General features: G+C 47.2%; 1 protein-coding gene and 4 non-coding genes across 8 annotated transcripts in view; 2 read left to right on the top strand and 3 right to left on the bottom strand.

Annotated features, from left to right (window-relative positions):
* Nucleotides 1-24985, bottom strand: part of LOC129380714 (uncharacterized) — a 163162-nt gene that overhangs the window by 35606 nt on the left and 102571 nt on the right. The window lies entirely within an intron of this gene.
* TRNAG-UCC (transfer RNA glycine (anticodon UCC)) lies at nt 3736-3807 on the bottom strand. The gene has a single exon. It is a non-coding gene; the product is annotated as a tRNA-Gly (tRNA).
* Nucleotides 9594-9665, bottom strand: TRNAG-UCC (transfer RNA glycine (anticodon UCC)). The gene has a single exon. It is a non-coding gene; the product is annotated as a tRNA-Gly (tRNA).
* Nucleotides 13190-13261, top strand: TRNAG-UCC (transfer RNA glycine (anticodon UCC)). Its single transcript has one exon. It is a non-coding gene; the product is annotated as a tRNA-Gly (tRNA).
* Nucleotides 20204-20275, top strand: TRNAG-UCC (transfer RNA glycine (anticodon UCC)). The gene has a single exon. It is a non-coding gene; the product is annotated as a tRNA-Gly (tRNA).

Below are 24985 nucleotides of genomic sequence, written 5' to 3'. Positions count from 1 at the left end.
TCCCCCCGCAACTGTCCCGGAGCAGTGGCGCTGCGGCGGTGGCGAAGGAAACTAGGCGCGTCACGCCTCTCTCGGCCGACGCGACGGGCCGCACCAAGTGCGTTCCATTGAGCGGCCGTGACTGGAGATACTAGGTCAGCGCGCGACACGTAGAACGGGTCCCCCAGCGCAATCATCTCTTCGTTGCGTTTCGTGTCGGATAGCTTTCACAGCTCTCATATATATATATATATATATATATATATATATATATATATACCAGTACAAGTGCCCATGCGAAAACATTGGCTACATCGACATCCTTTGTTCTATGCCCCCCCCCCCCCCTCCCGTTCATCTTCTCATGCCTACAACTTCCCTGTGAATCTATTTTGTTAAGATAGCCACCAGTACGATGATATTCAGCAACCTAGAAACACCAAGAGCAACCTTAAAGCTTAGGATTGCTATCGGAATTTTTCTGAGATATGTGCTTGACAGAAACGAGATTACTTGAGCATTTAGGTCTCCCGTTATGCTGATGATGGTGGTGTTTGCTTCGTTTCCTCTATATTCTTTTTTCTCTTCTTGCCGTTTAATGCCTACAAAATTTATGTTCCACACAGTTTAAAAATCCGCAAGCTGGGTCTAGCTTCTTTTTTACTTCCGAATATTGTAGAGCCTGTTTGAGCTTGTCTATTTGGACATCCGCCGTTTGCCTAAACGAGAACGAGTATAGGCGGCATCAGACACGATGCGAACATCAATCTGCACACCCATTTATTTAAAGAATGCAAGTACGCGAAAATAGGTGGCTCATAAAATGGTACCGTGTCAGCACACGTGGTTGAGAAATAAGCACAACAAAGAAAAGGAAAAGTCAGCCGACATCCTATTCCGGGGTCTACAACTTGGCAGGTCGCCATGCTAATCACTATGCCACCGACACCATCTGTTTCAGGGCGCTTGCCCGGAGCGTTTTGCATGGCAAGGCTCTCCAGCAAGATACAATCCAGATGACCGGCGCAGAAAAGTCATTGCAAGCCTCGTGGACCGGCTTCGATGGCATAAATATATCCCTGTGCCGCTTATGTCGAATAACCATCTAGTTCGTCTGTGCTGAAGCCGTACTCTTTTATACACAAATTACCCTCTGTATGTCTGGTTATAAATATGCCAACCGCCAGTATGCGTGTTGGAGCATTGCCAAAATCAAAGCTTGCTCTTTGACGATTGCTGCGTGAATGATCTAGGTGCTCTTATTTTTTATATATATATATATATATATATATATATATAGGTGATAAGGCAGCAATGAGGGGCATATAAAGTTCCACAAGTGCGCATCCCCGCATACCACCTTTTACCCACACACCAAAACAAAAGCTAAGCAGGAGTACCCGAACTGGGGCCTAGGTCCTAGCCCTAATCTCTTACATTCTCGCTGTTTGCAAGAGTAACCTCGGCCCAATGCTGCCGTCAGTGGAAGGTCAGCCATTGTGTTTAGGGCAGCTTAATGACGCGACAAAACCTAGTTACAGTACACGTCATTTCCCCTACTGGTCTCGATAACTGAATCACTAAGTGCTGCCGTATATCACAGAAAATGTGCCCGCGCTTATCGTCGTCATCATCGTGTCCTTCTGCAATGTTGCATTGCAGAGGGACACCACGTCGCACCTTCACATGTTGCCGATCGCTGGATTTGCAGCCCACAACGCAACAAAGGCGATTCATGGTACTCGCGAAAAGAAAACTCGAGACCAGAACTGACCTTGCAGCTAGCGTCGATTGCAGGACGTTATAACTATATTTGCATTCTGCAGAATATACTTTATCCAGAAAAGAAACAAATGACTTCGATTTGCCAAACATTTATCTAAAAAAATACGTGCAACATGGAGAAGCCACGACAGAAATACTGGAATGTGGTGAATGGGGTGGGGATCGATAACTACGACCGAGCAGCGTGACGTTACACATATAAAATAGGAAACGAAATAGTCGCAGTTTCGCCCGAATGGCGAAGCATTGATTGCCAAATAACTATACTGCCACACGCTGTCCGGTTAGCCGTTTTGTCAGCTGTAAATCTGCTGTAAGCATTCGCTTGTGAACTAAACTACCAAATACCGTGGCACGCCGGCACGGGCAAATACGAACACATCTCACTCGATGACCGCGGACACTCGCTTTCAGACGCTGGTGTGATGAAGAGCGGCAGCAGCGGCGAGCGAATTCCCCTTTGTGCAGCCTCTCGCTTAAACGCCAACTAGCGGGGAGAACACAGCGCACATGAAGCCGCCGCCTACGTCAGGTCGGCTAGCCTCCGAAACCACCGCGGATCACCTTTCCGACATGACGCGCGCGTCGCGCTCAGCCGCGCTAAGCGGAGGCGCACGATACCAACGCCCCCTGGATAGCAGGGCTGTGCACTCTGCTTTATGACGTCACGCTAGATCGACCGGAATCAATCCTCTCAAGCCCGGCGTAACGAAAGTGGTCTCTTTCAAATCATCCCGGCTTATTCAAAAGCCTCCTTATTAGATGACATGGCAGTCGGGCAAGGTAGCATGACGTCAAGGATCGAAGCGCACAAGTCTTGTGCTGTATAGGAGGGGTTGGCGCTACCCTCCCCTTTTCCTAGCGTGCGCACCTCCCCGCTTCCCCCGTTGCTCGAGGGAAAATTTGGTGCGCATCCTCCCCATCTTCCTCACTTGCGCGCGCGAGAAGCCGCCGCATCAAGCCACAATCCTTCTGGCTCACCCTCGCATGCTTTGCCTCGCACCTACAGCACACGACGCGCGGCCGCCATCTGCTCGCGCTTGGACTTTACACGAACTATCACGGGGAAGCCAACGCCGATGGCTGAATTCGCCTGGAGTGTCCATGTAATTGCTATCGCAATAACAAGTAGACGGGTAACGATCTCCTTGGTGACACAAGAAGTATAGAAATCTCGTATGTAGCTATATATAATTTGCACTAACTTTCTCTGCACACACCTGTCGTCACCATTCTTCTCTCAATAACTGCTATACACGTCACCTTGGCTACCGCGATGTAGCTGCGTAGACGTCTCACGCAGTGCATACACGTCATTTTGTGATTTCATTTCGGCATGAATTTAAGCGGTGTTGAGCATTAACATAAAGCTTGCATTATAATAATGTAAGGACCCTGGTGGTGAATAAACCTCATCAATATGTTCGCTTCAGATAAATTTCAACATGTGAGTTGAATCTGCATAAGTTTTCCCCATTCTGGTTTCGTTGTGATCATAGAAGCTCCTATTGAACATGCAGTTACATTGGAGAAGCCGCGTCAATGACTCAGTCGTACGCACTAGCTATCTGCGTTTCGCAGCTACTACGCAAGCTGCTTTGTCGTCATTAAAGAACTCACAATGCGAAAACGCACACGTCACTAAGAACGACACAATTGCACATTGTGCCCGTGGTACGTAAATCGGTACAAAGTTAGCTTTGCACAGAATACCTTCGGCTGAACAGAAATGGTGGCTCCTATACATGATTTTTTTTTTACTGCTTAAGAGGATTCAAAACCAAGCCAGGTACTACACAAATAAGTTAGTTGGTCTGCTTCTTTTACTTGCGCGCTTTGATTGGTTTGTCGCTGGCAGTTGCAATACATAATTCCTTGTAAAACTTGCTTTGGCAGCACAAAGTGATTAAAAGAAAGCAAGAAGTACGTGCCAAGGAACATAAGGAGATTTGATGCTTAAAGAAAAAATTCTGCGTCGGCCGGGAATCGAACCCGGGTCAACTGCTTGGAAGGCAGCTATGCTAACCACTATACCACCGACGCCAGCTGCTTCCAGGCGCTTCCCCGTAGCCTTCTATGTTGCAACGTCCTCCCGCAGACAGCGGACCAGATGAATGGAGAGATGAAGTCAAGCGCGAGCCACGCGACGGCGCAGATTCTCTCTCTCTTTTTTTTTTCTTCATTCTTTCGGGCTTGCCTCCAACGGCGTAATCACCCCTTCTCAGTTCGTGTCAGATGACTTCCCAGCTGTAGGGTGTCTCGCGTAACTTGAAACAATGATTTTTACAAAGCGGCTAACCGCGGCAGAGTGGAACCGACCACATATAGTAAGCCGTTATGAGGCGCTCCTCATAGTATTTCATATAGTCCCCCTGCCTTCTGCTATTCTCTTTCCTTTCCTTCCTCCGGCTAATTAGTTCATCAACTAAGATCAGGTATGCAATTTTTTTTTTAATATTTTCTTTAGCGTCAAGTGCATTTCGTTACGTTGCAGACGGTATTCAAAAGCGGCCGATCCAATTTATTGTGGCAACGTACATGCTGCATGGCGATGTTCTTCGGCGTTTAAAGAAAGCCCGCTAAATATGAAATAAAACCACGTGACTGCTCTCATGCGCGGTCGTATTGCAGCGCTCTCAATCGTACGTCGAGCGAAAGAACCGTCCGCCCGAACCGTAGCGAAGTGAGCTGCCGCGGCTTCACAGTGCGTCAGCACGTTCCACGGCGGCACGCGGAAAAGACGGGTCGCCGTATTTTATTTTTTCATTTTATTTTATTTCTTCAGTAGTACAAAAAAAAAAAAACAGGTGAAGTATAATTGCAGTCGGAGGTCCCGAAGTAGAAACTGTCGGGGGGACCTCCTAAACAGGAAACAAACGGGGGTCAGTGCAATCGTGGCAACAGTAGCAGGCTACATCATACAAAGATTGCGTTTGTCAGCAGCGGTTAACACAGTGTTTAAATATGAAACTAGGTGGTGATAGCATGGAGAACAAGCAATGCTGTAAAGTATTGGCAGGGACAGAGAAAGATCAAAGAAATATAGAAAGAAAATTAGGAACAGTACAATACAAATATATTTAATGATGTTTACAACGCAAAATAAATATACTAGAAGTTCGGTAATGAGTTAATATAATGCGCCTTAGCTTTGCGCTTGAAGGCTTCAAATGCACGTGATTTGATATCGGACGGAATGGAATTCCACAATGACATGGCTGAAAACATGACAGTAAATTTCCCATAGCTAGTTCGAATTTTAGGAAGGAGCGAATTATGACGTGCGGAAAAAAGGAGTGCGATTTGATAAGGACGTGAATGCAAAAAGAATTTTTTTAACAAGACATTGGTGATGGCGGTTGAATTTTGAGTGCTCATCTAACATAATGCCTAGAAAATTGGTTGACCCAGATGTTGTAATTATCCGATTGCTAACTGATACAACTAAAGAATCTATGAATAATGTTTGAGGGGAATGAAATACCATAAATGTTGTCTTCGATGGATTGATATATAACATGTTTTTCAGGCACCCTCCATGAACATTAGCTAGATGATTGTTCAGTTTGTTTAGCAGTGTGACGGAATTTTTGTCGGATGCGAAAATGGTTGTGTCATCGGCATAGAGAAGGCAGTGGGTGTGCGTTAATACTTGTGGCAAATCATTAATGAATAATAAAAATAACAATGGCCCAAGTATTGATCCCTGAGGGACGCCTCTATAAATAATTTTAGGTGAAGAGAAGGAGCTATTCACTTGGGGACTATTTGTGGTCGCTCTGTTAGGTAGTCACGGATTAACTGCAAAGACGGGCCAGAAATGCCATCAAATTGTAGTTTGTGTAGGAGGATGAGATGGTTAATTGCATCGAACGCTTTAGTGCAATCAATAAAGAGAGCACCGACTAATAGGCCTTCGTCTATAGCTAATTTATCAGTAAACGTAATAAGTGCAAGTTCTGTTGACAAATGCTCTCTAAAACCAAATTGATAACGACATAATAGCTTAAATATGGATAAGTAATTAGTTAAACGCTTGTGAATAAGTTTTTCAATTACCTTGCTAAAGAAAGACAAAATGCAAATGGGACGTTAATTATTCAAACACTCACGATTACCTTTTTTAAAAATTGGGATGGCCTTACCCATTTTGAGGCTATTCTGAAAGACACCACCTTTAAATAGTTTATTTATTACGTCTTTGATAAGCGAATGCCAAGCCACCGAGAGCAGGTTAAAACCAAATTTTTATTCCCTCAGAATGAAAAGGCTGCGCAGCTCGGTCACCCGAAAAGTCACGGAAATCACAGGATTCTTGCAAAGCCACATTGCCCTTTAGTTCAGCAAGTGTTCAAAAAACACGCAATCAACAGTTATGCAGTTTTCACACCTCTTTACCAAACTCGCGGACACAGCCCCCATCATGTTTGAGGAATTTGATGACAAACTCGCGTGATCTCCGTCTTCAGTGATTCTGACGTCGCCGTCTTTGTTCCGTACGCACGATCCTTGATCTATCCCCAAAAGAAAGAATCTAGAGGAGACAAGCCTGGTGATCGATCAGGCCATGCGACAATCCCGTAGCGACCAATCCGCCGGTCTCGAAAGGAATATACAGGGTGTCCCACGTAACTTTAGACAGAGTTTAAAAATATGCGAATGCCACGTAGCTGGACAGAACCAAGGTAATCTTGTCTGCCATCGCTTGAAGATGCTCAAACAACTTTTTTTCATTGCGCCTGAGATAGATAATTAGCTTTAACTAATCAACTTCTCAAGTATTGTAATTAGATGAAAAGCGTCAATGAGAAAATTGTAGAGCAATATGAAAAACTGGCGACCCAGCTTTCTGTTGCTCAACACGTGCTACATAAAAGTGTTTTTTTCCGAGCGTGAAAGAAGCCCGCAAGTGCACATAAAATCGCCACGCGACTGGCCGCTCGAGGCACTTTGCGTAAATTCGCGAGCTTCTTTATTTTAAGGAGGGGTGGTCGGAGAACCTCAGTCCAGGGCCCCACTGGCTTGTGCCGCCTGCCTAACCTGACTAACTAAGGATTTTTGTCTGGCCAGGCCAGAGCGGCTGAGCTGTGCCTCCCACTGCTCCACTGTGTTACTGTTCTTTGACCTATGAGGGTGTTTTGTGAACTCCCAGGTTACACGTAATATGGCGGGTATGCCAACACCCCAAAGGCAGCTGGCGCTATAGCAAGTGCGATGCATGGCGTTTAGCAGTTTTAGACGGCGAATACCCCGGTCTAGATAGAAAAGATCAAGCCGCGTTTTCGCTTGGCTGGAGCTGTGAGCAGGAACCCCGTCGTGCTGCTGCCACACATTAGAGAGTCGTGCTAGGGGCTGGCCGCTGCACAGGTTATCCACGGCTCCTTCGAGGATTTCAGACAAATATCACTGTCGTGTCAGAGATCTACCAAAAAAGAAAAAAAAAAGGGCCAATTATGTTTATATAATAAATCGCAGACCATACGTTGAAAGAGCATTCGTACTGGTTGCGCGACTCAACAAGCCAATGGTGATTTGTAGCACTCCAACAGTGCGCGTTGCAAAGGTTCGCCTTCCCGTTGCTAGAAAAAATTTGCTTCATCACTCTATATCACCTTGTTTAGAACGTCCGCATCACCGTCCGTCTTGGTGAGTACCCAGTTTGGAAAGTCCAGACGGTTTTGTAGCTCTCGCTCTTAGGCTAACACGGCTTGGCTGTTGAAGGCACGTGAAGTTTGTTTACTCAAAATTAAGCGCAACTAATTGTTTGCTGCTTACAGAATAGCCTCTAAATTGTAATTAAACGCGAATACACGCAAGCCAAAATTACTATTCCTATCATAAAATGGTACATTTTATTTAATTATTTTTAATCGCTTTTCTTTGACGCCGTAGAGGCGCTGTCCGCGCAAGACGCTATCCGCAAACGCAAAGCCCTATTCTAAAGCTCTTCACTCCTGCGTGCCCCAACGCTAACACCCGCAAAAAGCTCTTTGGGGCCCCAAATTATTGGGGCCCCTATTCTAAATCTCTCTAATGATGGAAAGGACATTTGCGAGAGCCGCGTCACATTTATTGCTTAATTTTTGGCGCGCCTCGGCGGCGCTTCCAGTCTGCCTAAGGGCCTCGTAGTGTTGCACAATTGTTGATGGGCTTGGTTTTGTTCCGGCACGCCAGCTGTGAAACACGTGAGCTGCTCGTCTCCGGTCGTCTCCACCGAGCGGCGCAAACACGCTGCTGAAAGTGCAGCGCTCGGATAAAGACAGAAACTGCTAACGGGTTGCACGGTGATACAGTAAAAACGTGCGGAAGCTGTCTTTAAGAGTGAGACTTCAATTCTTTGCTTTTCCTTGCTTGGTTCGTGCAATTACCAGGCCTACCTCTTCGATTATCCGTTCCTGACAGTCCCGGACGGCCCGAGGCGGTGCTTCCAGCCAACGAGCGTTGCCTATACAACGTTTCGGACAGTCCGGAACTGTCACGGAAGGATAATTGAAGAGGCCCTCTGAATACAAACATTGTCCAAATTGGCTTCCGGTGGTCATGCTATCGCTTATCTCGGGTCCATCGGGACGACAGCGCTTCTTCTCGGTGTGCCACATGGTGCCCCCGTCAAAGATACTGACGCATTGTGAAGCCGATGCCTAGAGTCGCGGCCACCCACTTCACCGCGGTCTGCGCGCGCGGTTCTTTTGCTCGAAGCACGGTTGACAGTGGTGAAATACGACGGCGCATGAGCGCAGTCGCGTGGTTTTATTCCATCTTTCACGGTTTTTCCTTAAACGCCGAAAAATATCGCCACGCATCATGTACACTGCCACAATAAACTCGATTGGTCGTTTCTGAACCCCCCTCTCAAACGTAACAATGCGCACGTGGCACTAAAATCCATATAAATTTTTTTTGAATATTTGATCTCAGTTCGTAATTAATTAAGCGGAAAAAAATACTCTAAAGCGCTTCACATGACGGCTAACTATATGGCGTTGGTTTCATTCAGCTGTGGGTAAGGACTTTTTTACACCGAAGCTGTATATGACTAGGATCCCGGAATTGCATTGTCTTCGTAGCCAAAAACTCAACCCATCACTGCGGAAGGCATGGGCCGAGCGCGATTCTGGGTTTCTTGCAGCACCACCAGCTGGCGCTCGCGTCCTTGAAGCCCGTGGGTTCAGCGAGAGCAGGAGGAATGTAAACATGTTCGCAAGAGATTAGTAAGATGCGATTGGAAGGTTGGTGGAAGTAGGGAAATATATCAATGGTCATAAGTGTTACAAGATTTAAGCAGCCGTTTCACTAACGGTTAGCTTCACCTAAATTTCAACATGTGAGCTGAAATTTCATAAGTCTTCCCCATTCTTGCTTCCTTCCGATCTTAGAAGTTTCGATTGAACATGCAGTTACATTGGAGAGGCCGCGTCCATGACTCATCCATGTTCGTTTCGAAGCTGCTACGCAAGCTGCTTTGTCGTCATTAAACAACTCACAGTGCGAAAACGCACACGTCACTAGCAACGGCACAATTGCACATTGTGCCTGAGCCACGTAAATCGGTACAAGGTTAACTTTTCCCAGAATACCTTCGGTTGAACAGAAATGTGGCTCGTATCCTGTATTCTTTTACTGCTTAAAAGGATCGAAAACCGAGCCAGGTGCGACACAATTAACTTAGTTGGTGTGCTTCTTTTGCTTGCGTGCTTTGACTGGTTGGTCGCTGGCAGTTGGAATACACAATTCGTTGGATAACCTGTTTTGGCCGCACGACATGAGTAAAGAAAGGAAAAAAAGAGAACATCCCAAAAGACAAGATTTTATGTTTAAGCAAAAAAATCTGCGTCGCCCGGGAATCGAACCCGGGTCAACTGCTTGGAAGGCAGCTATGCTAATCACTATACCACCGACGCCCGCTGCCTCACTGTAATTCTCCGCAGCTTTCTCTGTTTTAGCGTCCACCCGCAGACAGCAGACCGGATGAATGGAGAAACGAGGTCAAGCGTGAGCTACGGGAAGGCGCCGATTCTCTTCTTTTTTTCCTTCTTCTTCTTTGGAAGCTTGCCTCCAAGGGCGTAATCACCCCTGCTTAAGAGGACCGAAAACCGAGTTAGGTGCTACACAATTAAGTTAGTTGGTGTGCTTCTTTACTTGCGTGCTTTGACTTGTTTGTCACTGGCAGTTGTAATACATAAAAACGGAGACGTAGAAAAACATTGTTCACATTAGGGGGTCAGAAAATATCGTGTGGGAATTCATCGTGATTTTTTTTTTAAACCTAGGCAGGACATTAGGCAGCATACTAGCAAGAGTGTGGTGGCGCAGCCCACCACCCCATTCGAAAGGGGACGCTCATTACATCAATCCATCCATACGCGAAGGTATCTACTATAAAAGGCGAAGATATATGCCAGCGGTTGGTTTAGGCTCCCCTGGCATCATTGAAGCCCTTGGGCTCAGGGATAGCAGGGCCAAAGTAAACATGCCCTCTGTAGAGGCTAGTATAGGAGGCGATTGGAGGGTTGATGGCAGCAAAGTAGGGAAATCACAAACAACGAAGGCGAAAAAATAAAGTTCCCATTAGTGGTTCAGAAATGCTGGGAATTCTTTTCGTGTGCGTGTGCGTCTGAGGGGGGGGGGGTTCTCCAGAGGGAGAGGAGGACATTACGCAAAATGAAAACAAGAGCATGGTGGCACAACCAACCACCCAGTTTCAAGTGGGACGCTCATGGCATCCATCCATCCTCGGCAGCTGCGGCGTGGGTCGTGAGGGGGAAAACCTAAAGAAAGAACCAGAAAGCTCGCCTTCGCGCTATATAACGCTCTCCGCAAGCATTTCCTGGTAATGATTGCGCTTGCATAAGCTACAGTTGCGTGAAGCGGCAACTGTAGCATACCAAGCAGGCAGTGACATCACTACACTTTCATATGTAACAGAAGAACCCTCATAGCTACTCATTTCATTTGTGTTGTGGTAGCGCTAGGGAAAGGTCACGGAAAGTAAGGACTCCCGAAAAGCAGCGTGAACACGATGTGCGGCACAGGAACAGCAACAACAATGTGCACAACGACGTCGTGCTCAGGCTCGGCAAAACCCAGTTCAAGGCTACGTCACTCTGGCCTATCGGATCATCATCATCAGCAACAGCAGCAGCAGCAGCAGTCTGGCTACGCCCACTGCAGGGCAAAGGCCTCTCCCATCATCATCATCATCATCAGCCTGGTTACGCCCAGTGCAGGGCAAAGGCCTCTCACATACTTCTCCAACGACCCCGGTCATGTACTAATTGTGGCCATGTCGTCCCTGCAAACTTCTTAATCTCATCCGCCTACCTAACTTTCTGCCGCCCCCTGCTACGCTTCCCTTCTCTTGGAATACAGTCCGTAATCCTTAATGATCATCGGTTATCTTCTCCCCTCATTACATGTCCTGCCCATGCCCATTTTTTCCCTTGATTTCAACTAAGATGTCATTAACCCGCGTTTGTTCTCTCACCAAATCTGCTCTTTTCCTATCCCTTAATGTTACACCCATCATTTTTCTTTCCATAGCTCGCAGCGTCCTCCTCAACTTAAGTAGAACCCTTTTCGTAAGCCTCCAGGTTTCTGCCCCACAGGTGAGTACTGGTAAGACACAGCTGTTATGCGCTTTTCTCTTGAGGAATGATGGCAACCTGCTGTTCATGATCTGAGAATGCCTGTCAAACACACCCCAGCCCATTCTTATTCTTCTGATTATTTCCGTCTCATGATCCGGATCCGCCGTCACTACCTGCCCTAAGTAGATGTATTCCCTTACCACTTCCAGTGCCTCGCTACCTATCAGAAACTGCTGTTCTCTTCCGAGACTGTTAAACATTATTTTAGTTTTCTGCAGAATAATTTTACACCCATCCTTCTGCTTTGCCTCTCCAGGTCAGTGAGCATGCATTGCAATTGGTCCCCTGAGCTACCAAGCAAGGCAATATCATCAGCGAATCGCAAGTTACTAAGATATTCTCCATTAACTTTTATCCCCAATTCTTCCAAATCCAGGTCTCTGAATACCTCGTGTAAACGCCCTGTGAATAGCATTGGAGAGATCGTATCTCCCTGCCTGACGCCTTTCTTTATAGGGATTTTGTTGCTTTCTTTATGGAGGACTACGGTGACTGTGGAGCCGCTATAGATATCTTTCAGTATTTTTACATACGGTTCGTGTACACGCTATCGGATCAGGTGATACTATAGCGCCGCCGGCCAACCACTAACAGAACGTGTGTTGGAACCCCATGTTTCTAACTACTTTGTTCAAGTTAAGTGAAACGCCCTGTATACAGGGAGTGTTCTTTTGTTAACACCACACAATTTTTTTTTACCATAAGCAATGAGCGCAGCTAACCTGGTACTTTTGCCGAAGGGTTCCTCGCGAGGCGGAGATACATTCTCGGTAATAATTTGAGCGTCAGAATCCTAATTGATAAAATTTCGTTAATTTACCTTTTCTTTAGTGATTTGGGGGCAGTTGTCTAAATGGCAGATTTGAAGACGGGGACACCTTCATGCATATCCATGCTTCAAGAATCTTGAAAATCGCACCTAATTCGAGATATGGATCATCAAATTCCAAAGTTCAGTCGAAGCAACATTGAGAATCAGCGCGTCCCACTGAACGTCAGACGGCAACGCGGGGCGAAGTGCGAATGATAGCATGACGCGGCAAATCCTGACCCGACACATAACCAAACATGCCGGCCAGACAAAGCGTGAAAATCGGTAACTGCCCCGACTGGCCGAGGTGTTCGATTTCAAACATAATCGCGCTTGTCGTCACGGGGTGTTTCGCTCTGACATGATAGCGTGGCTTCATATCAGGGCGAAATCTATCTATATCTGCGCTCATATCTATTCATATACATAGCTGCGCTCCCGTCGGCGGTGGCTTTATATATTCCCCGAATTTACCGCTGAAACTCCATGATAGATGACTCGAATTACGTGGGACTTCCGAGATTTCTGAAAAGCGAGGAGGCATAAATACGATTGCTTGAAATTCGCCGTTTCAACTACTTCCAATAAGGCACTAGTGAAAATGTAAATAATAAATCTCGGTAATTCGTTTCCTGAAGTTCCAGTTATTAGCGGCACAGCATGTCCGCCTCGCCTAGAAACCGGCATGCAAGAACGACACGCTCGCTGCGCTAAATGCTTTTTATTTAAAAAAAATCTGTGTGGTCTAAATAAAACAATCTGTATGTATAGCTCGGAATTCATCTCACGCAAACCGCGAAGGGGTGTTTATGCCGTTGGAGGCAAGGTTCCAACGAAAAAAAAAGAAAAGAGAATCGGCGTCTTCCCATGGCTCACGCTTGACCTCGTTTCTCCATTCAGCCGGTCTGCTGTCTGCGGGTGGACGTTGCAACATGGAAGGCTGCGGAGAAACGCGACAAGACAGCTGGCGTCGGTGGTATAGTGGTTAGCATAGCTGCCTTCCAAGCAGTTGACCCGGGTTCGATTCCCGGCCGACGCAGATTTTTTCTTTAAGCATGAAATCTTGTGGCTTTTGGGACAGTTTCTTTTTCCTTTTTTTTTTATCACGTTGTGCTGCCAAAACAGGTTACCCAAGGAATTATATACTACTATTTCCAGCGACAAACCAGTCTAGGCACCCAAGTAAAAGAAGCACACCAACTTCATTGTGTAGCACCTGGCTCGGTTTTCGATCCCCTTAAACAATAAAAAAATAAAGGATACGAGCCACATTTCTAAGGTATTCTGGGAAAAGCTAACCTTTTAGCGATTTACGTGCCACAGGCACAATGTGCAATTGTGTCGTTCCTAGTGACGTGTGCGTTTTCGCACTGTGAGTTGTTTCATGACGACAAAGTACTTGCGTAGCAGCTTCGAAACGCAGATGAATGAGTCATGGACGCGGCCTCTCCAATGTAACTGCATCTTCAATAAAAGCTGCTAAGATCGGAAGAAAAGAAGAATGGGGAAAACTAATGCAGATTGAACTCACTTATTGAAATTTAAGTGAAGCTAAACTTTATTGAAACAGCTCCTTAAATCTTGTAACAGTTATGACGATGCATATTTTTTTCTACTCTCATCGTACTCTCCATGTAGTCTCACGCAACGCTCCTGTTTATCCTCCAGCAGAGTCCTTACATTCGTATAGTACAATTTTTTGCTTACGCTCTACGCCATTTAAAGCCGTGCCGAATAGAAATGAAAGAAATGACGTCGATTCAATGTGTGAGACGTCTACGCAGCTATATATATATATATATATATATATATATATATATATATATATATATATATACCAAAACCTGCTGCTACTGCGTGTACTAGACAGTGTAGTCAGGGGCGTAGCCAGAGGGTTGGGGGGGGGGGGGCGTTTTTCGTGTTGTGTTGGAGCACGTCCTGATGTGTAGGTGGCAGGATTACCTGGAGGAGGCGGGACTATACCCCACCACGATCATCGGGTTTCGGCATTCCCTCGGCACCCAAGACGCTATGATTCTGTTGAAGAAAGATATCATTGACGATGACACCCTAACGAAAGACAACAAGGCCCTTCTGGGGCTGGACCTGCAGAGCGCCTTCGCCAAGGTGAAGCACTCTGGGATCCTAGCCCAGGTGTCCAGACTCAACATAGGCGCAAGAACGTACAATTACATCAAGGACTTTCTGACGGGGCGGACTACCGAGCTCTGCGCCGGCGATGTACGGCTCCAAGAGAAGAGACTCGGTAGTGTCGGGACCCCCCAGGGCTCGGTCATCTCGCCGTTGTTATTCCACCTCGTTGTGATCGGGGTGGCCAAGCGACTCTCTTGCGTCGAGGGCGTCCTGCACACCATCTACGCCGATGACATCACGCTGTGGGTTCCGGGAGGCAGCGATGGTCACATTGAGAGCACGCTGCAAGAAGAGGTCGACGCGATCGAAGACCATCTTAACGGTTCCGGTTTGATCTGCTCACCGAGCAAGTCAGAACTGCTGATGTTACCACCGAAGTACGTCAGACGTAACAAGAGCGAAGCGAGGGATTAAGAGGCCATCAAGATTGTGACGAGGAACGGCGAAGTGATCCCGGAGGTCGGCAAAATCCGGGTGCTCGGGATGAGTATAGACAAGCGACGGGGCAACGGCGAGACTATTTCCCACCTTACAGCCAAGATTACCAACGCAATACGTCTCATCAGACGGGTCGCCAACCGCAAGGCCGGGATGAACGAGGAAAGCTTGATTCGGCTTGTGCATTCCTTCGTAATCAGTCACGTTACCTACGTTGCAGCCTTCCACAAATGGATGCAGTGTGAAAAGAATAAGATCAACGCCCTGATACGCCGAGCTTACAAGGCGGCGCTCGGACAATTCGAGTGTACGAACACCAACAAGCTCCTGAGCCTGGGGGTACACAATACCCTCGAGGAAATTGCGGAAGCGCAACGGATCGCCCAGCTGGAGCGGCTCTCTATGACCGAAGCCGGCAGGCGCATACTTCCATACTTGGGCTTCACGCCCGGGGCGAAAAAGGCGAGTAGCGACGTTTCTGTCCCGGACAGGACACGGCACCGGATTCGGGTAGACCTCATCCCGAGAAACATGAACGCGGAGTTTAACAAGGAAAGAAGAGCGGCGAGCCAAGGCCCTCATCGACTTTCACGCCAAGGACGAGCACGCAAGGTTCGTGGATGCGGCAGAATACCAAGGAGACAGCGCAGCGTTCGTAGTTACTGTTATCGAGGCGTCGTCCGGCGCGGCGAGGGCAGCGGCGAGCTTACGGGTCCGCGAGGCGTGTCAGGCGGAGGAGGTGGCCATTGGCCTGGCTATTGCCGACCCCGGGTGCCAGACGGTGTTGTGCGATTCGCGAAGTGCAGTGCGGAATTATGCAAAGGGCAAAGTGTGTGGTGAGTCTTTGCGCGTTCTGTGCTCGGCTGACCTGCAACGAGAGAATCGGTATGTTAGAATCAAGTGGTCCCCGGCGCACGCGGGCAACGATGCGTCGGAGAAGCACTATAATCACAACGAGACGGCACACGCAGTGGCGCGAGCGCTAACCAACCGCGCCGCTGCAACCGACCGTCCAACGTGGTGTAGTGCCAAGGACCGCATGACGACGTTCAACGAACTTACACAGTTCCACCGCCTGGCTCGAAGGACTTTCCCACCCCCGCACCCGGGGCTGAGCCGAGCGGAGGCCGTGCTGTTCAGACAATTCCAAACTGGTTCCTTACCCACCCCAGTGTTAATGACTCATCTATACCCCAAATTATATGTGAGTGATGCGTGTCGCGTGTGCCAGCGGGAGAGGGCCACCCTGACGCACATCCTATGGGATTGCACCAAGTTCCCCGATGAAGATTCGACAAGTACAACGATTCCGCCGCGACTCGCGGCTGCGGTGGAATGCTACGACCACGAAAGGCAAACCTGGGCCGTCCAGCAGGTCTCGGCGGCTCTTGAAAGACAAAGGCCGAGCGAAACCGATGGAACGTTGCCCCTCAGGGCGACCGACCGCGGGAGTAAGACGCGCTGGAGTTGAGTAGTGACCACCCGCTGAGAAGACGTCAGGGCCCGCGTCACGGCGCCATATAGTCATGGCGACTACATAAGGCTACATATAGACAGGCGACTACATAAAGCTGTTTCTCTCTGTCTCTCTTCCGAGACTGTTATACATTAGGTTAGTTTTCTGCACATTAATTTTTAGACCCACCCTTCTGCTTTACTTCTCCAGGTCAATAAGCATGCATTGCAATTGGTCCCCTGAGTTATTAAGCAAGGCAATATCAGCGAATCGCAAGTTACTATGGTATTCTCCATTAACTCTTATCCCCAATTCTTCCCAATCCAGGTCTCTGAATACCTCCTGTAAACACCCTCTTTATTGGGATTTTGTTGCTTTCTTTATGGAGGACTACGGTTCCTGTGGAGCCGCTATAGATATCTTTCAGTATTTTTACATACGGCTCGTGTACACCCTATCAGATCAGGTGATACTATACCTCCGCTGGTCAACTACTTACAGAACGTGTGTTGGAACCCCATTTTTTTAACTCCTTTGTTTAAGAGAGAGAGAGAGAAGGGAAGACAGAAAGGCAGGGAGGTTAACTAGACTGAGTCCAGTTTGCTACCCTACACGTGGGGAGGGGAATGGGGAGTGAAAGAGGGAGAGAGAGAACTTAGGTATAGGATGTCTACAGTCTGGCACTCAAGTCTGTTTCCCTCAGGTAGCGAAAAAGCGCTCGAACTGCTTTCTGGGCCATTGAACTATGAGGCCAGGCCCCCAAGATCTTCGCTTCCGTAAATGGCCTGTCATCCAGTCTATTTAAGGCACACTGGAGAGTCTCGCGTTGATTATCGAAGCGAGAACAGTGGCACAGAATGTGACTGATGGTCTCTTCACACTTGCACTTCGCGCACATTGGTGAATCCGCCATTCCAATACGATAGCTGTAGGAGTTGGTGAATGCTACTCCTACCCACAGCCGACACAGCAGTGTTGCGTCACGTCGTGGAAGGTTCGCTGGTAATGTAAGTTTCAGTGATGGGTCGAGGCTGTGTAAACGACACTTAGAGTTCTGAGGTGTATGCCAGCAACCTAACGTGATTGTACGAGCGAGACTGCGAAGCTCTCTTGCAGCGTCGACTCTGGATAAAGGTATAAGGAGTGTCGGTGAGCCAGCCTGGGCACGTCGGGCAGCGTCATCGGCGAGGTGATTACCAACGATGCCACAATGTCCCGGCAGCCACTGAAATATGATATTATGTCCTCTTTCAGAAGCGCAATGGCAGGTTTCGTGGATTTGTGACACCAGCTGTTCATAATTGCCACGTCGTAAACTTCTCAAGCTCTGGAGGGCTGCTTTCGAGTCACAAAATATTGCCCATTTGTTGGGCGATTCTTTTTCAATGTATTCGACAGCAGCGCGAAGAGCGGCCAGTTCAGAGCCTGTAGATGTCGTTACGTGTGATGTCGTAAACTTGATGACGACCGATTGAGATGGTAGAACAACGGCGCCCGTAGAATTTTCCGAGACGGAACCATCCGTGTAAACATGAATTCGATTAGAGTATGAACAATGCAGAAGTTCCAGTGTGATCTGCTTGAGAGCCGCGGTGGTCAGGCTAGCTTTCTTCACTATTCCTGGAACAGCAAGGTACACAGGAGGCTTCTTCAAGCACCACATAGGGGATGGTGTTCTTGTTGCGGGTGAGTGCCTCAAAGACAAAGAGTGCCGGTTAGCCGCAATTGATCTGGAGAACGCTGCCCTGGGTCTTTTCTCAGGCAATCGAGCGAGATGGTGGTCAGGGACTCGGGATATATGGCGAACATGCACCCGGAGCGCGTCGATATCTATATAGGTCCTTATTGGGTGGTCTCTCGCGGTGGCAATTGTTGCCACGGTTGAAGCATTTCGAGGTAGCCCCAGACATGTTCGAAGGGCTTGGCCTTGAATGCTCTGTAGGACATGGATGTTAGTTTTGTTAGCATTGGACAGCACTGGTGTGCTGTATCGCAAGTATCCCAGGAAGAGCGTCCTGTATAGTTGAAGCATAGATGCCACGGATGTGCCCCACGTTTTACCGGCGAGAAACCTTAGTATGTGGGAGATAGAAGTAAGCCTCTTCTTCAAATATGTGATGTGGGGGCTCCATGAAAGGTCTCTGTCTATAATAACGCCTAGGAATCGGTGAGTTTTTGCGTAGGAAATTGGTTGGTGGTCAATAGAAATGGGGTACCAGGTCATGGGCTTGTGGGTAAAGGCGACTAAGGCGCACTTCTCGGTCGAAATGCTGAGGCCTTGCGCACGCAGGTACGATGATGTTAGGGTCACTGCTTTTTGGAGCCGTGCACGCACCTGGAGACGTGTAACTGCCGAGGCCCATATGCATATGTCGTCAGCATATATAGAAAGGTTTACTGTATGTGGTAGAACGTCGGCAAGGCCAAGGATTGCAAGGTTGAACAAAGTGGGGCTAAGAACCCCACCCTGAGGGACGCCACGGTAAGTGTAATGGTCAGCAGTTCGGCCATCTGCACTGTGCACAAAGAAGGATCTTTTGAATAGATAGCTCCGAATCCACCGAAACATGCGTCCACCTATTCCATTATTTTCCAGGGCATCAAGGATGGCTTCATGCGTTACATTATCATAGGCGCTTTTCACGTCGAGGAATAGTGCAACCGATATACGCTTGTGGTGTTTTTCCAGTTGTACAGACGAGACTAGGTCGATGACGTTGTCAATAGAGGAACGGCCTCTTCTAAGTTAAGTGAAACACCCTGTACATACAGGGAGTGTTCTTTTTGTTAAACCACACAAGTGTTTTTTTTTTCTTATTTGTTTTTTTTTACCATAAGCAATGAGCGCAGCTAGCCTGGTACTTTGGCCGAAGGGTTCCTGGCGAGGCGGAGATACATTCTCGGTAATAATGTGAGCGTCAGAATCCTAATTAATAAAAATTCGTTAGTTTACCTTTTTTATTAGTGATTTGGGGGCAGTTGTCTAAATGGCACATTTGAAGACAGGGACATCTTCATGCACACCCATGCGTTAAGAATCTCGAAAATCGCACCTAATTCGAGATATGCATCATCAAATTCCGAAGTTCAATCGAAGCAATATTGAGAATGAGCGCGTCCCGCTGGTACGTCAGACATTAAGGCCGCAACGTCCCGTAAAGAAGTGTGGGGCGAAGTTCGAATCATAGCATGACGCGGCAAATCCTGACGCGACACACAGCCAAACATGCCGGTCAGACAAAGCGTGAAAATCGGTAACTGTCCCGATTGGCCGTCATGCTGGCTTTCAAACTTAATCGCGCTTGTCGTCACGGGGTATTTCGCTCCGACATGATAGAGGGGCTTCATATCAGGGCGAAATCTACCTATATCGGCGCTCATATCTATTGATATACATAGCTGCGCTCCCGTCGGCGGTGGCTTTATTTATTGTCGGAATTTACCGTTGAAATTCCGTCCTACGTGCCTCGAATTACTTGGGACTTTCAATATTTCTGAAAGAAAGAGGATGCATTAAAACGATTGCTTCGAAATTGGCCATTTCAACAACTTCCAATAAGGCACTAGTAAAAATTTAAGCAATAAATCTCGGTAATTTGTTTTCTGAAGCTCCCGTTATTAGCGGCACAGCATGTCCGCTTCACCTAGAAACGCGCATGCAAGAACACCACGTTCGGTGCGCTAACTAATTTTTATTTTTTAAAAATTTGTGTGGTCTAAACAAAACACTCTGCATGTATAGCTCGGAATTCATCTCAGACAAACCGCGAAGGGGTGAATATGCCGTTGGAGGCAAGCTTCCAAAGAAAAAAAAAGAGAATCTGCGCCTTCCTGTGGTTCACGCTTGACCTCGTTTCTCCATTCAGCCGGTCTGCTGTCTACGGGAGGACGTTGCAACATAGAAGGCGACGGGGAAACGTAGCCCGGCAGCCGGCGTCGGTGGTATAGTGGTTAGCATAGCTGCCTTCCAAGCAGTTGACCCGGGTTCGATTCCCGGCCGACGCAGTACTTTTTCTTTAAGCATCAAACCTTGTGGCTTTTAAGACGGTTTTTCTTTCTTTCCTTTTTCTTAATGACGTTGTCCTGTCAAAACAGGTTATCCAAGGAATTACGTATTACAACTGCCAGCGACAAACCAGTCAAAGTAAGTACGCAAGTAAACGAAACACACCAACTAACTTAATTGTGTAGCCCCTGGCTCGGTTTTCGATCCTCTTAAACAATAAAAAAATAAAGGATACGAGCCACATTCCTGTTCAACCGAAGGTATTGTGGGAAAAGCTAACCTTGTAACGATTTACGTGCCACAGGCACAATGTGCAATTGTGTCGTTCCTAGTGACATGTGCGTTTTCGCACTGTGAGTTGTTTCATGACGACAAAGTACTTGCGTAGCAGCTTCGAAACGTGGATGGATGAGTCATGGACGCGGCCTCTCCAATGTAACTGCATGTTCAAGAGAAGCTTCTAAGATCGCAAGAATGGGGAAGACTTATGAAAATTCAGCTCACATGTTGAAATTTAGGTGAAGCTAACCATTAGTGAAAACGGCTGTTTAAATCTTGTAACACTTATGACGATGCATGCGTTTTCTACTCTCATCGCACCTCCTTACATTCGTATACTACAATTTTTTTGCTTGCGCTCTACGCCGCTTAAAGCCGTGCTGAATAGAAATGAAAGAAATGACGTCAATTCATTCTCTGTGTGAGACGTCTACGCAGCTATATATATATATATATATATATATATATATATATATGGCAGCTCCGTAGTGTGTGTCATTCCAACTGGACAAGCAAAACCGGCTGCTACTGCGTCTACAAGACAGTGTGGTGACTTTCAGCAACCTAAGCACCCTTGAAGCTCTGCGAGAGCCATCCCCTCTAACATATAAAGAAAAAAAACAAATTTTCAAATAAACCAGGCTCTCCCGGTTTCCTGGACAATGGTTTAACGGAACCAAGACCGGTTGTGTCCAAAAGTCTCTGGTGATCCACATGATTAACTGCTCTATGTTTCGTCGTTCCTTGGGCTAACAAAAAATAAGTGTGTATGTGTAGGTGGGCGGGTCTGCTGCGCGGAAGGGATAGAGAAGCTGTTTTGAATCGCTGCAGCAGTTTTGTCCTAAATACTCGCATGGTACAAAGACCCGTTTGTTTGGATAAGCAGAAGGATTTATATACCCGAGATTGGGTACGCATTTCTGATTAGCTCAGCGAAGCTCCGAAATAGTCTGATTATATCCCGAATCGAACTTTCAAAGTACACTAGAAACAGATATTTATTTTATATTTTCAATCCACAATTCTAGTTCCCATTAGTGACGTGAAAGACTGTTCGAAGAGTTAGGAAGTTCGAAATGTGCCGGCCGCATTTAGCACGCTGTCACGACAGGACCACATGGGAAAGCCAACGGCTGATAGCTACACTTCTGTTATGAAGTACACACCAAGGTCCCCACACTCTAAGAAACATTTACACCCTTTGGGGCGTGCCTTGCCCCCAAAACAATAATCGTCTTCTATCTTGATTGCGCTTCCTTTCTTTAATGTTGCCTGTCACGGACAGCAACAGCACGCAAGTTATCAGCGTTACATGGTATTCTTGACAGGAAAGTAGTAAACGCATAGCCTTCAATCTAGGAAACGCAGGCAGAACTGACGACCATGAGTATATGATGGGCCCCAAGGGCTGTAGACGTGTTTTTTTTTTCATGTGTATACCTTTAACACGAAGTTTTGTTTGCCTACGTCGCTGTGGTTTCGTGAGCGTGCTCGTGGCGCTCCGTTCGGATACGTTTGCGATTGCATTTCGCTGCCTTCACGCCACGGGCATTCCAGGAGCAAGTGTGCCAGGTTGTCGGGTACGTTGCAGATTGGGCAGAGGTAGCCGTGGAGCGTCGGGTAGAGGCGGTGCATTGTCTTTCCACGAGTGTAGGTGTTGCGTTTTAGGCGCCCGAACATCGCATTTTCTTCCCTGGTGAGCTTTGGGTGGGGTGGAGTGTACACCCGGCGCACAAGCCTGTAGTTTTCTAATATCGCCCAATTACCATCGGCCACACCCTGCTTAATACGCTGGTTCTCGCATAAAAGGGAACCATAAAAACAAGTCATTTGCATTAGGAATGAACCTAGGATAATAAAAAAATGGGGCTCCAGTCCACGCTGTGAAGGCGGTCGTCCAGCGAAGCTGTGGTATCACCTGATATGATAGACGAATGTGACGTAGCCTTGAACTGGGTCCTGTCTAGCCTCAGCACGACGCCGTTGTGCATATTCACGTTGCTGTTCCCGTTACCGCTTAACGTGTTCGTGCTACTCTTCGGAAGTCCTAACTGTGCGCGGCCTTTTCGTAGCGCTATTACAACACAAATGAAATCAGTTGCTAGACGAATTTTTTTACTTATGAAAGTTTACTGGCGTCACTCCCTGCTACGTATGCTACAATAACATTTACACGGGAAGTGCTTGCGGTGAACGCGTGCGAGAAGGAGAGCTTTCTGGTTCCTTTTTTTTCTTTCCCCCGCACGGCCGGCACCGCGGATGCGCGGAGGCGATAGCCATCTGGTGGTACTGCAAGGAATCCAGCGGCGCGCGCGGTGCGCCTTCCGCTGTGATTGGCTCAATTTTCGGTTACGAAGAGAAATCGGGTATCCCAGTCATGTACAGCTTAGCTGTGAAATATATACTTTGTGCGTACGTCATTTTCGTGACACTTCAATGCTATTATTTCCCAAGCTACCAAATTTATTACGAGGAGGACTCCCAAGATCCATCTGGACAAGCCTGCTCGTTCTTGCGGAGCGAACGAAAATAGGCAGTGGAGTTCGAAGAGCGAAATTCCCGAATTTAATGAAACGTTATTATTTTCTTGTTATAAAAAAGTAAAAGATAAAGCTTTTCTGGAGTTCATTTAAAAACGGTAGCCTAATTGATGACCAGGTTTGTGATGTCATTATTTTCTTAACGTGTATTGAACTGTAAATGTAAAGAAACTGCTCTCATTTATGTAGTGCTACATGTCAATCCCCGTAATGAAATATGGGAACGGCACCTGACCACGTATAGTATTGTGCTGGTTGAACGAGAGATGTGCGATGGTATATACATAACCGCTCGTAGCTTTCGAGGTATGGCAAGGTTGCGGAACAAATAATAAATTTCTTTCGTTAAATCGAGGCAGTAAGTTCTTATATAGGCTGCATAAAGAAGAGGCAGTATTATGGATTGACTATAAAATATTTATTGGAAGTTAGCTGCCCCTCGCATTGGCAAAAGGAACTTGTGCCTCAACGCAACAGCGGGGGTATTCCGCGGCATCATTCGTAACAGTTCTCGTTTGCATCATTATTTCTCTACGAGGCTCAATTAAAAGTGACGAGGGACGTTCCCATAGTGAGTTTCTTCATTTAAAAAAAAAAAGAAGATGCGCCAGGTGAAACAAGCAATCACCACAAGAAACCAGGCCCCTATCCGGTTTAACGAAGGAAGGAGCTTCAGCGGAGGAGGAATGACGCATGCGCAGAGCGCCGAAGAAAAGAGAGTAGCACCAGACCGGCGTGCCCGAGGATATTCGAGTGTCAGTCACGATAGCAGACAGACGTGTGCTGACAACGCGATCGCCAGTCGAATTGCGTGGTATTATCCGGTATGAGTGGACAAGTTGGACCAGTGTGTCCGTCATTCATGAACGCCTACAGATCGTGTATGGTGAAGTTGTCAAATGTCAGGCCTTGCATCGCAGGGCACGGAGTTTTACCAGAGTGGCTTCTTCAAACTGATTGCACGCCACGACAAATGTCTCAAGTCAGTGGCGACTATGCGAGAAAATGGCTAAAGGTGTATAGTTCATTATGCCATGGTGTATGTTTTGTTTGCAATAAGGTATCCGGGTGAATATGAATGGCAACACTTACTTTCTGAACGTCCCTCGTACTTCCCATTATACTCACACGGCAACGAATACGCACCAATTTCGAATCACACATTGTAGAGTCGAATGGGAATCGATTAGTCTGAAATGTCGAATATACGCACACCCCTCAAAAAAGCGGCACGAAAGGGCATCGTTGAAGAGGCTGACGAAGACGGTAAGGTGCGCTGCGTAGTAATAGTAAGTACGTAAGACTAAAAGCTTGTCAAGGCGATAGTCCAGTGCCGAAAATTCTCAGGTTTTACGTGCCACAACCACCACATCATTATGAAGCACGCCATAGTTGGCGAGTGTAGATAAATTTTCGTCACCTCGTGTTTTCTTAACGTGCACCCAATTAACGGTACACGAGCAAACGTTTTTGCATTCAGCATCCATCGGAATGCGACCTCCGTGACCGAGGTGCGCGGTCAGCAGCGCAACACCACAGCCACTGCGCTATAGCGACGGATTCACTTCAAGCTATGTCGCTTTAATAAAATCTGTATTGCTAAACACTGCAGTACCAGGGCACTGAGTGCTGCCGTTCCATTGTTTGCCACCCCCGTGACCAATCGCTTTTCTTACATTCGCATGGGGTAAGTCGCGTTACTCTGGTACGCACGATTTTCGGTTGGTTGCTGAAAAATAAAAGCGCATTTCAGTTCCGAAAGAGTAACAAAGGAAGCCTTAAAGGGAAGCTGAAGCACTTTTCGAAAAAAATGAGTTCTCTGCGGCATTCTACAGTTTTGAGTCCCCTGAACACGAATATCTGGTTCAAAAAGGGCGGAAACAAACGCAA

Source organism: Dermacentor andersoni, chromosome 10 (assembly GCF_023375885.2).
Source record: "Dermacentor andersoni chromosome 10, qqDerAnde1_hic_scaffold, whole genome shotgun sequence".
In the NCBI taxonomy this organism is placed as follows: Eukaryota; Metazoa; Arthropoda; class Arachnida; order Ixodida; family Ixodidae; genus Dermacentor; species Dermacentor andersoni.
Note: the sequence above shows the minus strand (reverse complement) of the source record. Positions and strands in the feature narration are given on the sequence as shown.